Here is a 17,994-nt window from a genome sequence, read left to right as displayed (position 1 = left end):
ACTTGCTTCACTTTTTCTTACTGAATTTATTTGAAGTTTTACATCTAGTTAGTATAAATATCATTGGTTTAGCTAAGAGCATAGTAACGGTTTCTGCTTACTCGCGCAGCCTAGTAAGATGGGTGCACCGCGGACGCTCAGTTGCGAGTTCTTTCTTTTTTTTTTTTTTATCATTCCCCTTCCCGAAACCCCGAAATGAACGAAACGCGATTGGCAAGTATTTGATGCATACCTTAATACACAGTGACTAAATTGTAGTATGTGTTTTTTCCGTGCCGAAACTCTGGTCGGAAGACAGTGCATCTTTTTAGATATTTTAGAGCTTGTGGGTTATCACTAGTACCCAAGCCTTTTTATGAGTCATTAAAAAAAAGTTTACAAACAAAACTGTATTCTTCTTCTTTTTTTTTCCGATTGTGATCAGATTATGATTTGTACTGACGATATTACATTGTGTCTACTTCCTCGGTCTTATTTTCTTACAAACATTTAGAACATTTGTAGTTTCGTAACTATCCCATTGACCCTTTCATGCACCAATTATTTTTCCATAACTAACATAATCCATAAAAAATCATCTACAAAATGACAGCGGTACTATTAACTGTTTTAATTAGACTTTTTCTACACCTTGATACATTTTGATAGCTTTACAGAACGTCAGTTTTCTTTACCCGTTGATGTAACAACTTTGCTGACAACGTTTGAATACTTTGAACACTTTGCCAACGCATTAAATATTCTTGCAGTCGTACTATCTTGCGTGTTTGTGATCCCCACCACTATTGAGTTTGCGTGGCAGCATAGGTATAGCGACAATCGACTAATGGATTTTTAGAAGCCAGCGTTGCTCATATACTTTCAAAAGTAGAACTGCTCTCACTAAGATTAGTCGCGCTGGTGCTATTTCATGCGCTCCAGTGAAAAAGAGCGCCAAGCTACCGGTTGCTAAAAAACCCGCGGTAAAGAAAGCTGAAACAGCACCTAAGAAGAAAGTCGCTGCAAAGAGTGCCACCGCAAAAGTGGACAAGAAATAACCTGTACTGCTCAATCCTTCATCAAACGGCTATTTTCATAGGCACACATTTCTTTAAAACGTTGCGCGGCATTTAGGACTTTGCCAGGTAGTAACAACTACACTAATTGAGTTTGAAAGTCACAGTAACCTCACCGGTAACTGTTCCGTGCTTTTTAGGTCGATGTATATTCTAGAAAAGGGGAGTTTGAGAGCAATTTTGAAGAAGAAAAAAAAAGGTTTTAAGTTGTTCATAGCCTAGGACGGATGCAGCAGTTTAAGTGTTTTATTTTAGCAGCTAGTTTAGTTATTCTGCACTTGGCATTGTTTGCAAAATTAAATATAGCGATTGCAACAGACATTTTCATTTGAACCTATTTCGTTAATGCGTCTAATGTTTTTAAAAGATGTGTGGCTATAAAAATAGCCGTTTGAGCGGATTTTGATTTACTTACTGCTGGTGTACTTGGTAACAGCCTTGGTGCCTTCGCTCACAGCGTGTTTAGCAAGTTCACCGGGAAGTAAAAGGCGCACGGCGGTTTGAATTTCACGCGAAGAGATCGTAGATTTCTTATTTTGAAGGGCGAGCCGCGAAGCTTCAGAAGCAATTCTTTCGAAAATGTCGTTCACGAAAGAATTCATGATGCTCATTGCTTTAGAAGAAACACCGACATCAGGGTGAACTTGCTTCAGGACGTTGTAAATGTAAATGGCATAAGACTCTCGTCTCTTTCTCTTGCGCTTCTTGTCACCAGTTCCAGCGATTTTACCACCTTTCTTACCGGCGCGCTTCTCGCCTTTTTTCGCCACCTTTGGCGCTTGTTTTCCTCCGGTTTTTGGTGCGTCTGACATTTCGACGGGCCTAACAGTAAAAATTCTTTTCGTTTGTTTTCATTGCATTGCAACTGGATTTAATTTAAGATAAAGTTGTAGCCTCCAACTTGAAAACTCTTGCGTCATATGCACTTCTATTGGTTCTTAAAAGATTAAGTTGTTTGAGCATCGTTTATTTCTTTTTTACTATTGGTTAAAAAAAGGTTGACTTTGAGACCACTCTATTTTGATAAGAATAGCAAACTTTTTGCTGTTTAAAATAAAAAAAAGGCGCACGAGATCTCTGGTCCGTCTGTCTGTCTGTCTCTGCTTGTGTTAGAAAATAAAATGTCAGGACGTGGAAAAGGAGGAAAAGCTAAGGCCAAGGCAAAAACTCGATCTTTCAGAGCGGGTCTTCAGTTTCCTGTTGGTCGCGTTCACCGATTTTTGCGCAAAGGACATTACGCCAATCGCATCGGTTCAGGCGCACCGGTCTACTTAGCTGCAGTTTTGGAATACCTCTCCGCCGAAATCTTAGAGTTAGCTGGTAATGCTGCACGCGATAACAAAAAAGCCAGGATCATTCCTCGTCACTTACAGCTAGCTGTTCGCAACGACGAAGAGTTAAACAAGTTGTTGTCAGGTGTTACAATTGCGAGCGGCGGTGTGTTGCCAAACATTCAAGCTGTGTTGCTTCCCAAAAAGAACGAGAAGGTTCCAAAGCCAGCAGCCCAGTAAACGGCGGTATAAACAACACAAAAGGCTATTTTCATAGCCACACATCTGTTAAAAATTATTGTTAAGGCGTTAGAAACTTTAAATTTTGAATTAAACCCGTAAACTGTTGCCTACGACCATACCACGGTGAATACACCCGTTCTCGTCCGATCACGGAAGTTAAGCATCGTCGGGCCAGGGTAGTACTTGGATGGGTGACCGCCTGGGAACTCCTGGTGCCGTAGGCTTTTGCAACCGTTTACGAAAAAAAAAAAAAAAAAAGTCGCCAAAGGGGACTCCCTTTTCTTTACAAAATCTGCTTTTTCAGTTGACTCTAAGATACACAGAACTCATCCCCTGCAAAAGAATATGCATAAACGCGTGCCTGCCTGGGTGGTGTCGATCGAAAGGGGAGCGACTGGTCGAAAGGTGTGTGAGGGCGCTTCTTCCGTCTCCGCATCTCTGAGGGAAAGAAAATGGCGCTCTTTTTCCTCGCACAAGAGCCAGAAAGCTAGTTTTGATGCTGAACAACAAGGGCAACGGTTAAAGGGACTATAGCCACCATAGTCACCGAGAGAAATTTCGGGCCCAGGGGAAGTTTTCTTAAGGGGCCCTCGTTGTGATCAATTACATACCCAGGACCAATAGAAGTGTGCTCTGGTCATTAAAAATTAAAAACGAAAGTGAATGAAATCTTTTAAAAGTCAAAACTATTTAAATCTTTTAAAAAATGGTTTTTAAAAAATCGTTTGTAGATACACGGGGATACCCGGGAATCTTCCCCGTCCTCTCGGCGGCCATGAAAGAAACCCTCGCAAGTCTAAAGTTGCACGATGTCGATGTTCCCTAGTTTTGTCGAAATGACGAAAAGACTGCAAAACTAGCTTTGAAGAGCAAAAATTTATAAGATTCGTCAATCGTCGTTACGTATCTCTGGCAACGTTGCGTATTGACGTGTCAACTTGCCAAAATGTTTCGGTCGTTGTCTTTTCTTTCTAAGATCAACACGTAGGAATCAGAGCTGTTTTCATGAAAATAATGAACGGTAGTAAAAGAATGCATTTCACCGCACCAGAATCCAATATGCGATATGCATAAATGGTTGACAATTGTTGCTTTTGTTGCTGCTGCTGTTGTTGTTACTATCGTTACTGTTAGATCGTTATTGCTAATGCTTATTTTTTTGTGGTCGTTGCTATTGTCGGTATTACTATTATCGTTAGTTTATCGATGCTATCGTTAACTTTTGTTATTGTCGTTATTGTTATCTTCATCGTTGTCATTATTTTCGTTATCACTATTGATATCGATTTTCTTATTGCTACTGTTTGTTATTTTAACTATTATTATCGTCATTGTTTTTTTTATTACAGCAACTCGTTTTCACTGTTGTGACTGTCACTTTTGTTCCGCCGTCGAGTGATTTCCGGGATTGTAACCGGTCGATCACGCTTGCTGGTTGTCACGTTGAAACGATTCTCGTCGCTCCTATGCTTATTTGGTTGCCTATTTGCGATTCTTAGATTTTTATTGATTTTATACACACAAAAAAAACAAAAAAAAAAAACAACAACTTTTGAAATAAATAAAATTTATTTGCACTTATAGCAGACTTTGTATGCGCCTCTCAAAATATGCAGTAGACTCTTAGGGGTGAGAGGAGAGGTTTTTTTTTTAAGTCGTTAGAGGAGGGGGCGAGCGCGAACGCAGGCCCCCACTACCAGAAATTGTACGGTCGAGTTACCGACGTTAGCGGTAATCGCAGGGGTCAGCCCAGGCGAAGTGCAATGCAAGAGCCTCACCCTGGAAGAAGCCCCATGTTGATCAGGTTTACTTCCCCGTCAGGTAAGTATGCTTTTCCCGTTGTGTGGGCAGCCTCGGACGTGCCCCAATCTTCTCAATTGTGGGTTTTCGATTGCACACCGCATCGTCCCGTTTGTTTGCTTTATTTTTTTTTTCCTTCTCTATAGTATGGGCCGCGCTCAGCAGTAGTGCAACGCCGAGGCAACCCGCGGTCAGGGCGAGGTAAACCTACGATCCCTTGACCAAATGCCAAAAATCAGATTAATATATGAGCCGGACTATGCCGGCGTACCAGATATTAAACTGATAAGAACAGATACTACACTTGATCTTAGCCATTAGGCCGAGAAGCGATACTTTTTGCAACGAGTTTGTCCCGGCTCCCTCCCTCTCAACGAAAAAACTTGTGGACATTTGAATGATCAAGTCGATGGGTAACTTTAAGTTTCAACGATGAAAACATGGCTTTCTTGTACTGCATCAATTTCACTCTAAAACATTTGGGCTTTTTTTCAAAAATAACCCAGCTTCTTTCAAAAATAACCCAATTAACCAAAACATAAAAAACGTTTAAAGGCTTTTAAATTTAACGCTGGGCAGCAGATGTGATCAAAGGCCAAGTTGAACAACTGAAAATCAACTCTGTATATGAGCGTCCGACAGATTTCTCTGTCAAAAAGCATTTTGAGAACCTCTGTATTTAAATGTTCTTTTCAACTGTTGTAATGACAGTACTTTAATTCATCACCAGGGTCGCCAAGAAACAGCAGAGTTTAGGAGGACTTGCTTGTCATTAGCCTCGACCCTTTCCCAAGTAGTAATTCCTCACAAAGTCTAAAAAAACAAGCTTGAAAGTTTAAAAATTGGGATGGTGCAAATTAAGTTAAGAATTTAAACTGAGTAGCAAGAAAATATTTTTCAGATACTTTAGTCATTGCAAGAAATGAACACTTTAAATGTTTACTGACAAAAAGGTAAAACAATTTTAAAAAGTGACCTAAAACATCCACTGACAAAATATCAAATGACAAATGGAAAATGAAAAAATTTATGACACTAAATCGACACAGCATTAGGTTAGCAAAAGTAAAGCATACATACCTTGCACACTGTATCTGCATTTTTCCAATCACAAACTCGCAGAGTGTGGTAAAAGTTAATGAGACCTGGAACAATAAGCAAAGTATTTTTTTTAAATATTACATTTTTTAACATATTACCTAACCTAAATTAAGCCTGCAAATGTATTTGCGTACAACTTAGAAGCTCAGGATTGATGGAGAATAAACTTAAAAATATAATTCCCAAGTCAGTTAAAAAAAATGTTTACTTGTTGGCTAAAGGTCGACTTTTTCAAACTACCACTTTTAAAAAATGGTTGTGGTAAACTATCGAAGAAACATGACTTACCTTTTTCTTGAAACTTTAACTGCTTCAATATTATATGCTCTGCTAACCTAACTTAACCCTTAACCTTGCCCCAGGACAACACTCAAAATTCTCTTTCAATAATTTATTTTCAATAATCAGACTTGCTACCTGAGGCTGAGTTAACTTTAGTAGTAACTCTATAAAATGTTATATGAGAAAGCCAAACAAAAGGTTCGCTTCAAAATGTAATGAGTATGTAATTTTTTAAAAATTTTATCGCATATCTTTAATCGAATTAAAGGGATCATTCCAAAGAAGCTATAGATTGTCCAGTGAAAAGCATACCTAATTAAGCATTACTTTATTGGGGTTGTGTCAGTATAACTGTAAATGAAACAAAGCTATGAACAAACTAAAGAAATAGGTAAAAGTCTTAGAAAGATGCTATTTCTGTTTCACTCACCAATAAAATCAAGAAGAATTTCCCACTTCTTATTCATTGAGTGTGATGCTCTAAAGAGTATTGCAACTTGCATTCTGGATAATCCAGGAACTCAGAACAAACTCTGTAACTGCACTCATGAAAGTCTTTTGTAACTACTCCTTCATAAAGTTGATGCTTCTAAAAATGGAAATTTATTTTTGAAAGGATTTTTTCATCAGAAACTATTCTTAAGTATTTGAAGACTTGAAAAAGTAAAGTGGGCACAACAATAGGGGTTAAACTGCTTCAAATTTTAAAACACAAACACCAAAATAAGGTGAAAAGATTGAAAATAAAATAGCACAGTACTTTCTGTTACCTTAAAGCATTCTTGATAAATCGTTAAAAAAACTGTGTGAACTCCTCTAAACTTGTCACTTGTCTTGGTTTTGGCATCAGCTACTGTATGAGAAGATAAAACAGGATTTAATTTGTTTAGTTTCCCTTTTTTTTTTTTCTTTTTTTTTTTTTTCGAAACAAGCTAAAAGCACCTTTTCTGCTCTTGACGCTACGCCAACACCAAAAATTTCAGTAGGACTGCGCGTAGCCACTGCACCGTTGTTAAACTCAATGATATGCACTTTACCGCAAAATTAACGCACCACTTATAAATTCCGACTTATTTTGAAAAATATTACGTATTTCCCGGATTTATCAAATACAAAGTCGATAATAATGTTTATTGTGACGTCATTTGTAGGCTTTATTCCGTTTTAGTTTCCAAATTGTAGCAGCTTTTCATAAGCAGCACGTTTTGCTGTAACCAAACCTCACTTTTAAAAGAAAAGTATGTATAAAGTTAGTATGAACAGATGTGTTGCTCAATGATAACTGTCATTTGAGCAACACGTCTGTTCTGACTTCTCAACGATACATAAGCAGACATTTTAAAACCTTTTTTGGTACCTCTTGCATCGTTCATGGGAGATGGATTCTTTCTTATGTAGGATAATGCTAGACCACATACGGCGCATGTTGTTACTGAATACTTACAAAATGCTACTATTCAAGTTTTGGAGTGGCCGGCTTGCAGTCCAGATATGAACCCAATAGAGCATCTTTGGGGCATAATGGCACGCTGTGTTAGAAGTCAACATCCACCACCTTAGACGAGTTGCGACAAAGTCTTATCCGCGTATGTGAAGATATCCTTCAAGAAACGATTACACCTCTAATTGAAAGAAATCCACGGTGCTGTCTGGCTGCAACAACATCAAGATGTGGCAACGCTAGATATTGATAAGTCAAAAATGTTACATTTTAAGCTGTATTAGTGTGCATAACAACAATAATCATCTTAGTTTATTTTGTTACTTACCTTAATTTTATTACTTACCATATTTCTAGTTTTAGTTTGTTTTTCTTTCTTTTCTTTTCTTTTCTCACCATCCTCAAAGTCGCTTTTATTATTACCATCGAAATAACTGTGTTCATGTGTTCTATTCTTAACACGTTTGTCAAAATATATGACCACAATTAAAATAAATCGAAATGTATGTGGTGCGTTAATTTTGCGGTTAGGTGTATATTAACTAGATATTTAACTCGCGCTTTCGCAGTGAAGCATATTTTTTTGCCAAGCAAGTTTTTTTTTGCCAGCCAGAATCATAAAAACATCGATTAAAACAAACGAATTATTGTCAGTTTAAATAAAGCGGCTACCGGCTTTAAAAACTTAAAAAACTTGCTTCACTTTTTCTTACTGAATTTATTTGAAGTTTTACATCTAGTTAGTATAAATATCATTGGTTTAGCTAAGAGCATAGTAACGGTTTCTGCTTACTCGCGCAGCCTAGTAAGATGGGTGCACCGCGGACGCTCAGTTGCGAGTTCTTTCTTTTTTTTTTTTTTATCATTCCCCTTCCCGAAACCCCGAAATGAACGAAACGCGATTGGCAAGTATTTGATGCATACCTTAATACACAGTGACTAAATTGTAGTATGTGTTTTTTCCGTGCCGAAACTCTGGTCGGAAGACAGTGCATCTTTTTAGATATTTTAGAGCTTGTGGGTTATCACTAGTACCCAAGCCTTTTTATGAGTCATTAAAAAAAAGTTTACAAACAAAACTGTATTCTTCTTCTTTTTTTTTCCGATTGTGATCAGATTATGATTTGTACTGACGATATTACATTGTGTCTACTTCCTCGGTCTTATTTTCTTACAAACATTTAGAACATTTGTAGTTTCGTAACTATCCCATTGACCCTTTCATGCACCAATTATTTTTCCATAACTAACATAATCCATAAAAAATCATCTACAAAATGACAGCGGTACTATTAACTGTTTTAATTAGACTTTTTCTACACCTTGATACATTTTGATAGCTTTACAGAACGTCAGTTTTCTTTACCCGTTGATGTAACAACTTTGCTGACAACGTTTGAATACTTTGAACACTTTGCCAACGCATTAAATATTCTTGCAGTCGTACTATCTTGCGTGTTTGTGATCCCCACCACTATTGAGTTTGCGTGGCAGCATAGGTATAGCGACAATCGACTAATGGATTTTTAGAAGCCAGCGTTGCTCATATACTTTCAAAAGTAGAACTGCTCTCACTAAGATTAGTCGCGCTGGTGCTATTTCATGCGCTCCAGTGAAAAAGAGCGCCAAGCTACCGGTTGCTAAAAAACCCGCGGTAAAGAAAGCTGAAACAGCACCTAAGAAGAAAGTCGCTGCAAAGAGTGCCACCGCAAAAGTGGACAAGAAATAACCTGTACTGCTCAATCCTTCATCAAACGGCTATTTTCATAGGCACACATTTCTTTAAAACGTTGCGCGGCATTTAGGACTTTGCCAGGTAGTAACAACTACACTAATTGAGTTTGAAAGTCACAGTAACCTCACCGGTAACTGTTCCGTGCTTTTTAGGTCGATGTATATTCTAGAAAAGGGGAGTTTGAGAGCAATTTTGAAGAAGAAAAAAAAAGGTTTTAAGTTGTTCATAGCCTAGGACGGATGCAGCAGTTTAAGTGTTTTATTTTAGCAGCTAGTTTAGTTATTCTGCACTTGGCATTGTTTGCAAAATTAAATATAGCGATTGCAACAGACATTTTCATTTGAACCTATTTCGTTAATGCGTCTAATGTTTTTAAAAGATGTGTGGCTATAAAAATAGCCGTTTGAGCGGATTTTGATTTACTTACTGCTGGTGTACTTGGTAACAGCCTTGGTGCCTTCGCTCACAGCGTGTTTAGCAAGTTCACCGGGAAGTAAAAGGCGCACGGCGGTTTGAATTTCACGCGAAGAGATCGTAGATTTCTTATTTTGAAGGGCGAGCCGCGAAGCTTCAGAAGCAATTCTTTCGAAAATGTCGTTCACGAAAGAATTCATGATGCTCATTGCTTTAGAAGAAACACCGACATCAGGGTGAACTTGCTTCAGGACGTTGTAAATGTAAATGGCATAAGACTCTCGTCTCTTTCTCTTGCGCTTCTTGTCACCAGTTCCAGCGATTTTACCACCTTTCTTACCGGCGCGCTTCTCGCCTTTTTTCGCCACCTTTGGCGCTTGTTTTCCTCCGGTTTTTGGTGCGTCTGACATTTCGACGGGCCTAACAGTAAAAATTCTTTTCGTTTGTTTTCATTGCATTGCAACTGGATTTAATTTAAGATAAAGTTGTAGCCTCCAACTTGAAAACTCTTGCGTCATATGCACTTCTATTGGTTCTTAAAAGATTAAGTTGTTTGAGCATCGTTTATTTCTTTTTTACTATTGGTTAAAAAAAGGTTGACTTTGAGACCACTCTATTTTGATAAGAATAGCAAACTTTTTGCTGTTTAAAATAAAAAAAAGGCGCACGAGATCTCTGGTCCGTCTGTCTGTCTGTCTCTGCTTGTGTTAGAAAATAAAATGTCAGGACGTGGAAAAGGAGGAAAAGCTAAGGCCAAGGCAAAAACTCGATCTTTCAGAGCGGGTCTTCAGTTTCCTGTTGGTCGCGTTCACCGATTTTTGCGCAAAGGACATTACGCCAATCGCATCGGTTCAGGCGCACCGGTCTACTTAGCTGCAGTTTTGGAATACCTCTCCGCCGAAATCTTAGAGTTAGCTGGTAATGCTGCACGCGATAACAAAAAAGCCAGGATCATTCCTCGTCACTTACAGCTAGCTGTTCGCAACGACGAAGAGTTAAACAAGTTGTTGTCAGGTGTTACAATTGCGAGCGGCGGTGTGTTGCCAAACATTCAAGCTGTGTTGCTTCCCAAAAAGAACGAGAAGGTTCCAAAGCCAGCAGCCCAGTAAACGGCGGTATAAACAACACAAAAGGCTATTTTCATAGCCACACATCTGTTAAAAATTATTGTTAAGGCGTTAGAAACTTTAAATTTTGAATTAAACCCGTAAACTGTTGCCTACGACCATACCACGGTGAATACACCCGTTCTCGTCCGATCACGGAAGTTAAGCATCGTCGGGCCAGGGTAGTACTTGGATGGGTGACCGCCTGGGAACTCCTGGTGCCGTAGGCTTTTGCAACCGTTTACGAAAAAAAAAAAAAAAAAAGTCGCCAAAGGGGACTCCCTTTTCTTTACAAAATCTGCTTTTTCAGTTGACTCTAAGATACACAGAACTCATCCCCTGCAAAAGAATATGCATAAACGCGTGCCTGCCTGGGTGGTGTCGATCGAAAGGGGAGCGACTGGTCGAAAGGTGTGTGAGGGCGCTTCTTCCGTCTCCGCATCTCTGAGGGAAAGAAAATGGCGCTCTTTTTCCTCGCACAAGAGCCAGAAAGCTAGTTTTGATGCTGAACAACAAGGGCAACGGTTAAAGGGACTATAGCCACCATAGTCACCGAGAGAAATTTCGGGCCCAGGGGAAGTTTTCTTAAGGGGCCCTCGTTGTGATCAATTACATACCCAGGACCAATAGAAGTGTGCTCTGGTCATTAAAAATTAAAAACGAAAGTGAATGAAATCTTTTAAAAGTCAAAACTATTTAAATCTTTTAAAAAATGGTTTTTAAAAAATCGTTTGTAGATACACGGGGATACCCGGGAATCTTCCCCGTCCTCTCGGCGGCCATGAAAGAAACCCTCGCAAGTCTAAAGTTGCACGATGTCGATGTTCCCTAGTTTTGTCGAAATGACGAAAAGACTGCAAAACTAGCTTTGAAGAGCAAAAATTTATAAGATTCGTCAATCGTCGTTACGTATCTCTGGCAACGTTGCGTATTGACGTGTCAACTTGCCAAAATGTTTCGGTCGTTGTCTTTTCTTTCTAAGATCAACACGTAGGAATCAGAGCTGTTTTCATGAAAATAATGAACGGTAGTAAAAGAATGCATTTCACCGCACCAGAATCCAATATGCGATATGCATAAATGGTTGACAATTGTTGCTTTTGTTGCTGCTGCTGTTGTTGTTACTATCGTTACTGTTAGATCGTTATTGCTAATGCTTATTTTTTTGTGGTCGTTGCTATTGTCGGTATTACTATTATCGTTAGTTTATCGATGCTATCGTTAACTTTTGTTATTGTCGTTATTGTTATCTTCATCGTTGTCATTATTTTCGTTATCACTATTGATATCGATTTTCTTATTGCTACTGTTTGTTATTTTAACTATTATTATCGTCATTGTTTTTTTTATTACAGCAACTCGTTTTCACTGTTGTGACTGTCACTTTTGTTCCGCCGTCGAGTGATTTCCGGGATTGTAACCGGTCGATCACGCTTGCTGGTTGTCACGTTGAAACGATTCTCGTCGCTCCTATGCTTATTTGGTTGCCTATTTGCGATTCTTAGATTTTTATTGATTTTATACACACAAAAAAAACAAAAAAAAAAAACAACAACTTTTGAAATAAATAAAATTTATTTGCACTTATAGCAGACTTTGTATGCGCCTCTCAAAATATGCAGTAGACTCTTAGGGGTGAGAGGAGAGGTTTTTTTTTTAAGTCGTTAGAGGAGGGGGCGAGCGCGAACGCAGGCCCCCACTACCAGAAATTGTACGGTCGAGTTACCGACGTTAGCGGTAATCGCAGGGGTCAGCCCAGGCGAAGTGCAATGCAAGAGCCTCACCCTGGAAGAAGCCCCATGTTGATCAGGTTTACTTCCCCGTCAGGTAAGTATGCTTTTCCCGTTGTGTGGGCAGCCTCGGACGTGCCCCAATCTTCTCAATTGTGGGTTTTCGATTGCACACCGCATCGTCCCGTTTGTTTGCTTTATTTTTTTTTTCCTTCTCTATAGTATGGGCCGCGCTCAGCAGTAGTGCAACGCCGAGGCAACCCGCGGTCAGGGCGAGGTAAACCTACGATCCCTTGACCAAATGCCAAAAATCAGATTAATATATGAGCCGGACTATGCCGGCGTACCAGATATTAAACTGATAAGAACAGATACTACACTTGATCTTAGCCATTAGGCCGAGAAGCGATACTTTTTGCAACGAGTTTGTCCCGGCTCCCTCCCTCTCAACGAAAAAACTTGTGGACATTTGAATGATCAAGTCGATGGGTAACTTTAAGTTTCAACGATGAAAACATGGCTTTCTTGTACTGCATCAATTTCACTCTAAAACATTTGGGCTTTTTTTCAAAAATAACCCAGCTTCTTTCAAAAATAACCCAATTAACCAAAACATAAAAAACGTTTAAAGGCTTTTAAATTTAACGCTGGGCAGCAGATGTGATCAAAGGCCAAGTTGAACAACTGAAAATCAACTCTGTATATGAGCGTCCGACAGATTTCTCTGTCAAAAAGCATTTTGAGAACCTCTGTATTTAAATGTTCTTTTCAACTGTTGTAATGACAGTACTTTAATTCATCACCAGGGTCGCCAAGAAACAGCAGAGTTTAGGAGGACTTGCTTGTCATTAGCCTCGACCCTTTCCCAAGTAGTAATTCCTCACAAAGTCTAAAAAAACAAGCTTGAAAGTTTAAAAATTGGGATGGTGCAAATTAAGTTAAGAATTTAAACTGAGTAGCAAGAAAATATTTTTCAGATACTTTAGTCATTGCAAGAAATGAACACTTTAAATGTTTACTGACAAAAAGGTAAAACAATTTTAAAAAGTGACCTAAAACATCCACTGACAAAATATCAAATGACAAATGGAAAATGAAAAAATTTATGACACTAAATCGACACAGCATTAGGTTAGCAAAAGTAAAGCATACATACCTTGCACACTGTATCTGCATTTTTCCAATCACAAACTCGCAGAGTGTGGTAAAAGTTAATGAGACCTGGAACAATAAGCAAAGTATTTTTTTTAAATATTACATTTTTTAACATATTACCTAACCTAAATTAAGCCTGCAAATGTATTTGCGTACAACTTAGAAGCTCAGGATTGATGGAGAATAAACTTAAAAATATAATTCCCAAGTCAGTTAAAAAAAATGTTTACTTGTTGGCTAAAGGTCGACTTTTTCAAACTACCACTTTTAAAAAATGGTTGTGGTAAACTATCGAAGAAACATGACTTACCTTTTTCTTGAAACTTTAACTGCTTCAATATTATATGCTCTGCTAACCTAACTTAACCCTTAACCTTGCCCCAGGACAACACTCAAAATTCTCTTTCAATAATTTATTTTCAATAATCAGACTTGCTACCTGAGGCTGAGTTAACTTTAGTAGTGACTCTATAAAATGTTATATGAGAAAGCCAAACAAAAGGTTCGCTTCAAAATGTAATGAGTATGTAATTTTTTAAAAATTTTATCGCATATCTTTAATCGAATTAAAGGGATCATTCCAAAGAAGCTATAGATTGTCCAGTGAAAAGCATACCTAATTAAGCATTACTTTATTGGGGTTGTGTCAGTATAACTGTAAATGAAACAAAGCTATGAACAAACTAAAGAAATAGGTAAAAGTCTTAGAAAGATGCTATTTCTGTTTCACTCACCAATAAAATCAAGAAGAATTTCCCACTTCTTATTCATTGAGTGTGATGCTCTAAAGAGTATTGCAACTTGCATTCTGGATAATCCAGGAACTCAGAACAAACTCTGTAACTGCACTCATGAAAGTCTTTTGTAACTACTCCTTCATAAAGTTGATGCTTCTAAAAATGGAAATTTATTTTTGAAAGGATTTTTTCATCAGAAACTATTCTTAAGTATTTGAAGACTTGAAAAAGTAAAGTGGGCACAACAATAGGGGTTAAACTGCTTCAAATTTTAAAACACAAACACCAAAATAAGGTGAAAAGATTGAAAATAAAATAGCACAGTACTTTCTGTTACCTTAAAGCATTCTTGATAAATCGTTAAAAAAACTGTGTGAACTCCTCTAAACTTGTCACTTGTCTTGGTTTTGGCATCAGCTACTGTATGAGAAGATAAAACAGGATTTAATTTGTTTAGTTTCCCTTTTTTTTTTTTCTTTTTTTTTTTTTTCGAAACAAGCTAAAAGCACCTTTTCTGCTCTTGACGCTACGCCAACACCAAAAATTTCAGTAGGACTGCGCGTAGCCACTGCACCGTTGTTAAACTCAATGATATGCACTTTACCGCAAAATTAACGCACCACTTATAAATTCCGACTTATTTTGAAAAATATTACGTATTTCCCGGATTTATCAAATACAAAGTCGATAATAATGTTTATTGTGACGTCATTTGTAGGCTTTATTCCGTTTTAGTTTCCAAATTGTAGCAGCTTTTCATAAGCAGCACGTTTTGCTGTAACCAAACCTCACTTTTAAAAGAAAAGTATGTATAAAGTTAGTATGAACAGATGTGTTGCTCAATGATAACTGTCATTTGAGCAACACGTCTGTTCTGACTTCTCAACGATACATAAGCAGACATTTTAAAACCTTTTTTGGTACCTCTTGCATCGTTCATGGGAGATGGATTCTTTCTTATGTAGGATAATGCTAGACCACATACGGCGCATGTTGTTACTGAATACTTACAAAATGCTACTATTCAAGTTTTGGAGTGGCCGGCTTGCAGTCCAGATATGAACCCAATAGAGCATCTTTGGGGCATAATGGCACGCTGTGTTAGAAGTCAACATCCACCACCTTAGACGAGTTGCGACAAAGTCTTATCCGCGTATGTGAAGATATCCTTCAAGAAACGATTACACCTCTAATTGAAAGAAATCCACGGTGCTGTCTGGCTGCAACAACATCAAGATGTGGCAACGCTAGATATTGATAAGTCAAAAATGTTACATTTTAAGCTGTATTAGTGTGCATAACAACAATAATCATCTTAGTTTATTTTGTTACTTACCTTAATTTTATTACTTACCATATTTCTAGTTTTAGTTTGTTTTTCTTTCTTTTCTTTTCTTTTCTCACCATCCTCAAAGTCGCTTTTATTATTACCATCGAAATAACTGTGTTCATGTGTTCTATTCTTAACACGTTTGTCAAAATATATGACCACAATTAAAATAAATCGAAATGTATGTGGTGCGTTAATTTTGCGGTTAGGTGTATATTAACTAGATATTTAACTCGCGCTTTCGCAGTGAAGCATATTTTTTTGCCAAGCAAGTTTTTTTTTGCCAGCCAGAATCATAAAAACATCGATTAAAACAAACGAATTATTGTCAGTTTAAATAAAGCGGCTACCGGCTTTAAAAACTTAAAAAACTTGCTTCACTTTTTCTTACTGAATTTATTTGAAGTTTTACATCTAGTTAGTATAAATATCATTGGTTTAGCTAAGAGCATAGTAACGGTTTCTGCTTACTCGCGCAGCCTAGTAAGATGGGTGCACCGCGGACGCTCAGTTGCGAGTTCTTTCTTTTTTTTTTTTTTATCATTCCCCTTCCCGAAACCCCGAAATGAACGAAACGCGATTGGCAAGTATTTGATGCATACCTTAATACACAGTGACTAAATTGTAGTATGTGTTTTTTCCGTGCCGAAACTCTGGTCGGAAGACAGTGCATCTTTTTAGATATTTTAGAGCTTGTGGGTTATCACTAGTACCCAAGCCTTTTTATGAGTCATTAAAAAAAAGTTTACAAACAAAACTGTATTCTTCTTCTTTTTTTTTCCGATTGTGATCAGATTATGATTTGTACTGACGATATTACATTGTGTCTACTTCCTCGGTCTTATTTTCTTACAAACATTTAGAACATTTGTAGTTTCGTAACTATCCCATTGACCCTTTCATGCACCAATTATTTTTCCATAACTAACATAATCCATAAAAAATCATCTACAAAATGACAGCGGTACTATTAACTGTTTTAATTAGACTTTTTCTACACCTTGATACATTTTGATAGCTTTACAGAACGTCAGTTTTCTTTACCCGTTGATGTAACAACTTTGCTGACAACGTTTGAATACTTTGAACACTTTGCCAACGCATTAAATATTCTTGCAGTCGTACTATCTTGCGTGTTTGTGATCCCCACCACTATTGAGTTTGCGTGGCAGCATAGGTATAGCGACAATCGACTAATGGATTTTTAGAAGCCAGCGTTGCTCATATACTTTCAAAAGTAGAACTGCTCTCACTAAGATTAGTCGCGCTGGTGCTATTTCATGCGCTCCAGTGAAAAAGAGCGCCAAGCTACCGGTTGCTAAAAAACCCGCGGTAAAGAAAGCTGAAACAGCACCTAAGAAGAAAGTCGCTGCAAAGAGTGCCACCGCAAAAGTGGACAAGAAATAACCTGTACTGCTCAATCCTTCATCAAACGGCTATTTTCATAGGCACACATTTCTTTAAAACGTTGCGCGGCATTTAGGACTTTGCCAGGTAGTAACAACTACACTAATTGAGTTTGAAAGTCACAGTAACCTCACCGGTAACTGTTCCGTGCTTTTTAGGTCGATGTATATTCTAGAAAAGGGGAGTTTGAGAGCAATTTTGAAGAAGAAAAAAAAAGGTTTTAAGTTGTTCATAGCCTAGGACGGATGCAGCAGTTTAAGTGTTTTATTTTAGCAGCTAGTTTAGTTATTCTGCACTTGGCATTGTTTGCAAAATTAAATATAGCGATTGCAACAGACATTTTCATTTGAACCTATTTCGTTAATGCGTCTAATGTTTTTAAAAGATGTGTGGCTATAAAAATAGCCGTTTGAGCGGATTTTGATTTACTTACTGCTGGTGTACTTGGTAACAGCCTTGGTGCCTTCGCTCACAGCGTGTTTAGCAAGTTCACCGGGAAGTAAAAGGCGCACGGCGGTTTGAATTTCACGCGAAGAGATCGTAGATTTCTTATTTTGAAGGGCGAGCCGCGAAGCTTCAGAAGCAATTCTTTCGAAAATGTCGTTCACGAAAGAATTCATGATGCTCATTGCTTTAGAAGAAACACCGACATCAGGGTGAACTTGCTTCAGGACGTTGTAAATGTAAATGGCATAAGACTCTCGTCTCTTTCTCTTGCGCTTCTTGTCACCAGTTCCAGCGATTTTACCACCTTTCTTACCGGCGCGCTTCTCGCCTTTTTTCGCCACCTTTGGCGCTTGTTTTCCTCCGGTTTTTGGTGCGTCTGACATTTCGACGGGCCTAACAGTAAAAATTCTTTTCGTTTGTTTTCATTGCATTGCAACTGGATTTAATTTAAGATAAAGTTGTAGCCTCCAACTTGAAAACTCTTGCGTCATATGCACTTCTATTGGTTCTTAAAAGATTAAGTTGTTTGAGCATCGTTTATTTCTTTTTTACTATTGGTTAAAAAAAGGTTGACTTTGAGACCACTCTATTTTGATAAGAATAGCAAACTTTTTGCTGTTTAAAATAAAAAAAAGGCGCACGAGATCTCTGGTCCGTCTGTCTGTCTGTCTCTGCTTGTGTTAGAAAATAAAATGTCAGGACGTGGAAAAGGAGGAAAAGCTAAGGCCAAGGCAAAAACT

The 17,994-nt window shown here is 38.0% G+C and overlaps 2 long non-coding RNA genes, 6 other non-coding genes and 3 pseudogenes across 8 annotated transcripts; 2 read left to right on the top strand and 9 right to left on the bottom strand.

Moving 5' to 3' along the window:
• Window positions 1-1,462: 1,462 nt before the first annotated feature.
• Window positions 1,463-1,867, bottom strand: LOC149879868 (late histone H2B.L4 pseudogene; annotated as a pseudogene).
• Window positions 1,868-2,674: 807 nt separating this feature from the next.
• On the top strand, window positions 2,675-2,793 carry LOC149879867 (5S ribosomal RNA). Its single transcript, XR_016446613.1, has one exon. It is a non-coding gene; the product is annotated as a 5S ribosomal RNA (ribosomal RNA).
• Window positions 2,794-4,119: 1,326 nt separating this feature from the next.
• LOC149879864 (uncharacterized) lies at window positions 4,120-6,742 on the bottom strand. The gene is made up of 4 exons (XR_016446224.1): window positions 6,523-6,742; window positions 6,183-6,341; window positions 5,450-5,514; window positions 4,120-5,182 (listed from the first exon to the last, which is right to left on the bottom strand). It is a non-coding gene; the product is annotated as an uncharacterized LOC149879864 (long non-coding RNA).
• Window positions 4,235-4,398, bottom strand: LOC149879866 (U1 spliceosomal RNA). The gene has a single exon (XR_016446515.1). It is a non-coding gene; the product is annotated as a U1 spliceosomal RNA (small nuclear RNA).
• Window positions 4,512-4,703, bottom strand: LOC149879865 (U2 spliceosomal RNA). Its single transcript, XR_016446679.1, has one exon. It is a non-coding gene; the product is annotated as a U2 spliceosomal RNA (small nuclear RNA).
• Window positions 6,743-9,347: 2,605 nt separating the features above from the next.
• Window positions 9,348-9,752, bottom strand: LOC149879863 (late histone H2B.L4 pseudogene; annotated as a pseudogene).
• An 807-nt stretch (window positions 9,753-10,559) lies between these two features.
• Window positions 10,560-10,678, top strand: LOC149879862 (5S ribosomal RNA). The gene has a single exon (XR_016446612.1). It is a non-coding gene; the product is annotated as a 5S ribosomal RNA (ribosomal RNA).
• Window positions 10,679-12,004: 1,326 nt separating this feature from the next.
• Window positions 12,005-14,627, bottom strand: LOC149879859 (uncharacterized). The gene is made up of 4 exons (XR_016446303.1): window positions 14,408-14,627; window positions 14,068-14,226; window positions 13,335-13,399; window positions 12,005-13,067 (listed from the first exon to the last, which is right to left on the bottom strand). It is a non-coding gene; the product is annotated as an uncharacterized LOC149879859 (long non-coding RNA).
• Window positions 12,120-12,283, bottom strand: LOC149879861 (U1 spliceosomal RNA). Its single transcript, XR_016446514.1, has one exon. It is a non-coding gene; the product is annotated as a U1 spliceosomal RNA (small nuclear RNA).
• Window positions 12,397-12,588, bottom strand: LOC149879860 (U2 spliceosomal RNA). The gene has a single exon (XR_016446678.1). It is a non-coding gene; the product is annotated as a U2 spliceosomal RNA (small nuclear RNA).
• Window positions 14,628-17,232: 2,605 nt separating the features above from the next.
• LOC149879858 (late histone H2B.L4 pseudogene) lies at window positions 17,233-17,637 on the bottom strand (annotated as a pseudogene).
• Between the last annotated feature and the right edge of the window lie 357 nt (window positions 17,638-17,994).

The sequence above is a fragment of the Hydra viridissima genome, unplaced genomic scaffold (assembly GCF_058129835.1).
Source record: "Hydra viridissima isolate aposymbiotic clone 2 unplaced genomic scaffold, HvirCarnegie_v1 scaffold_13, whole genome shotgun sequence".
NCBI lineage: Eukaryota > Metazoa > Cnidaria > Hydrozoa > Anthoathecata > Hydridae > Hydra > Hydra viridissima.
The sequence above is the reverse complement of the archived record's forward strand: the minus strand, read 5'-3'. Positions and strand labels throughout refer to the sequence as shown.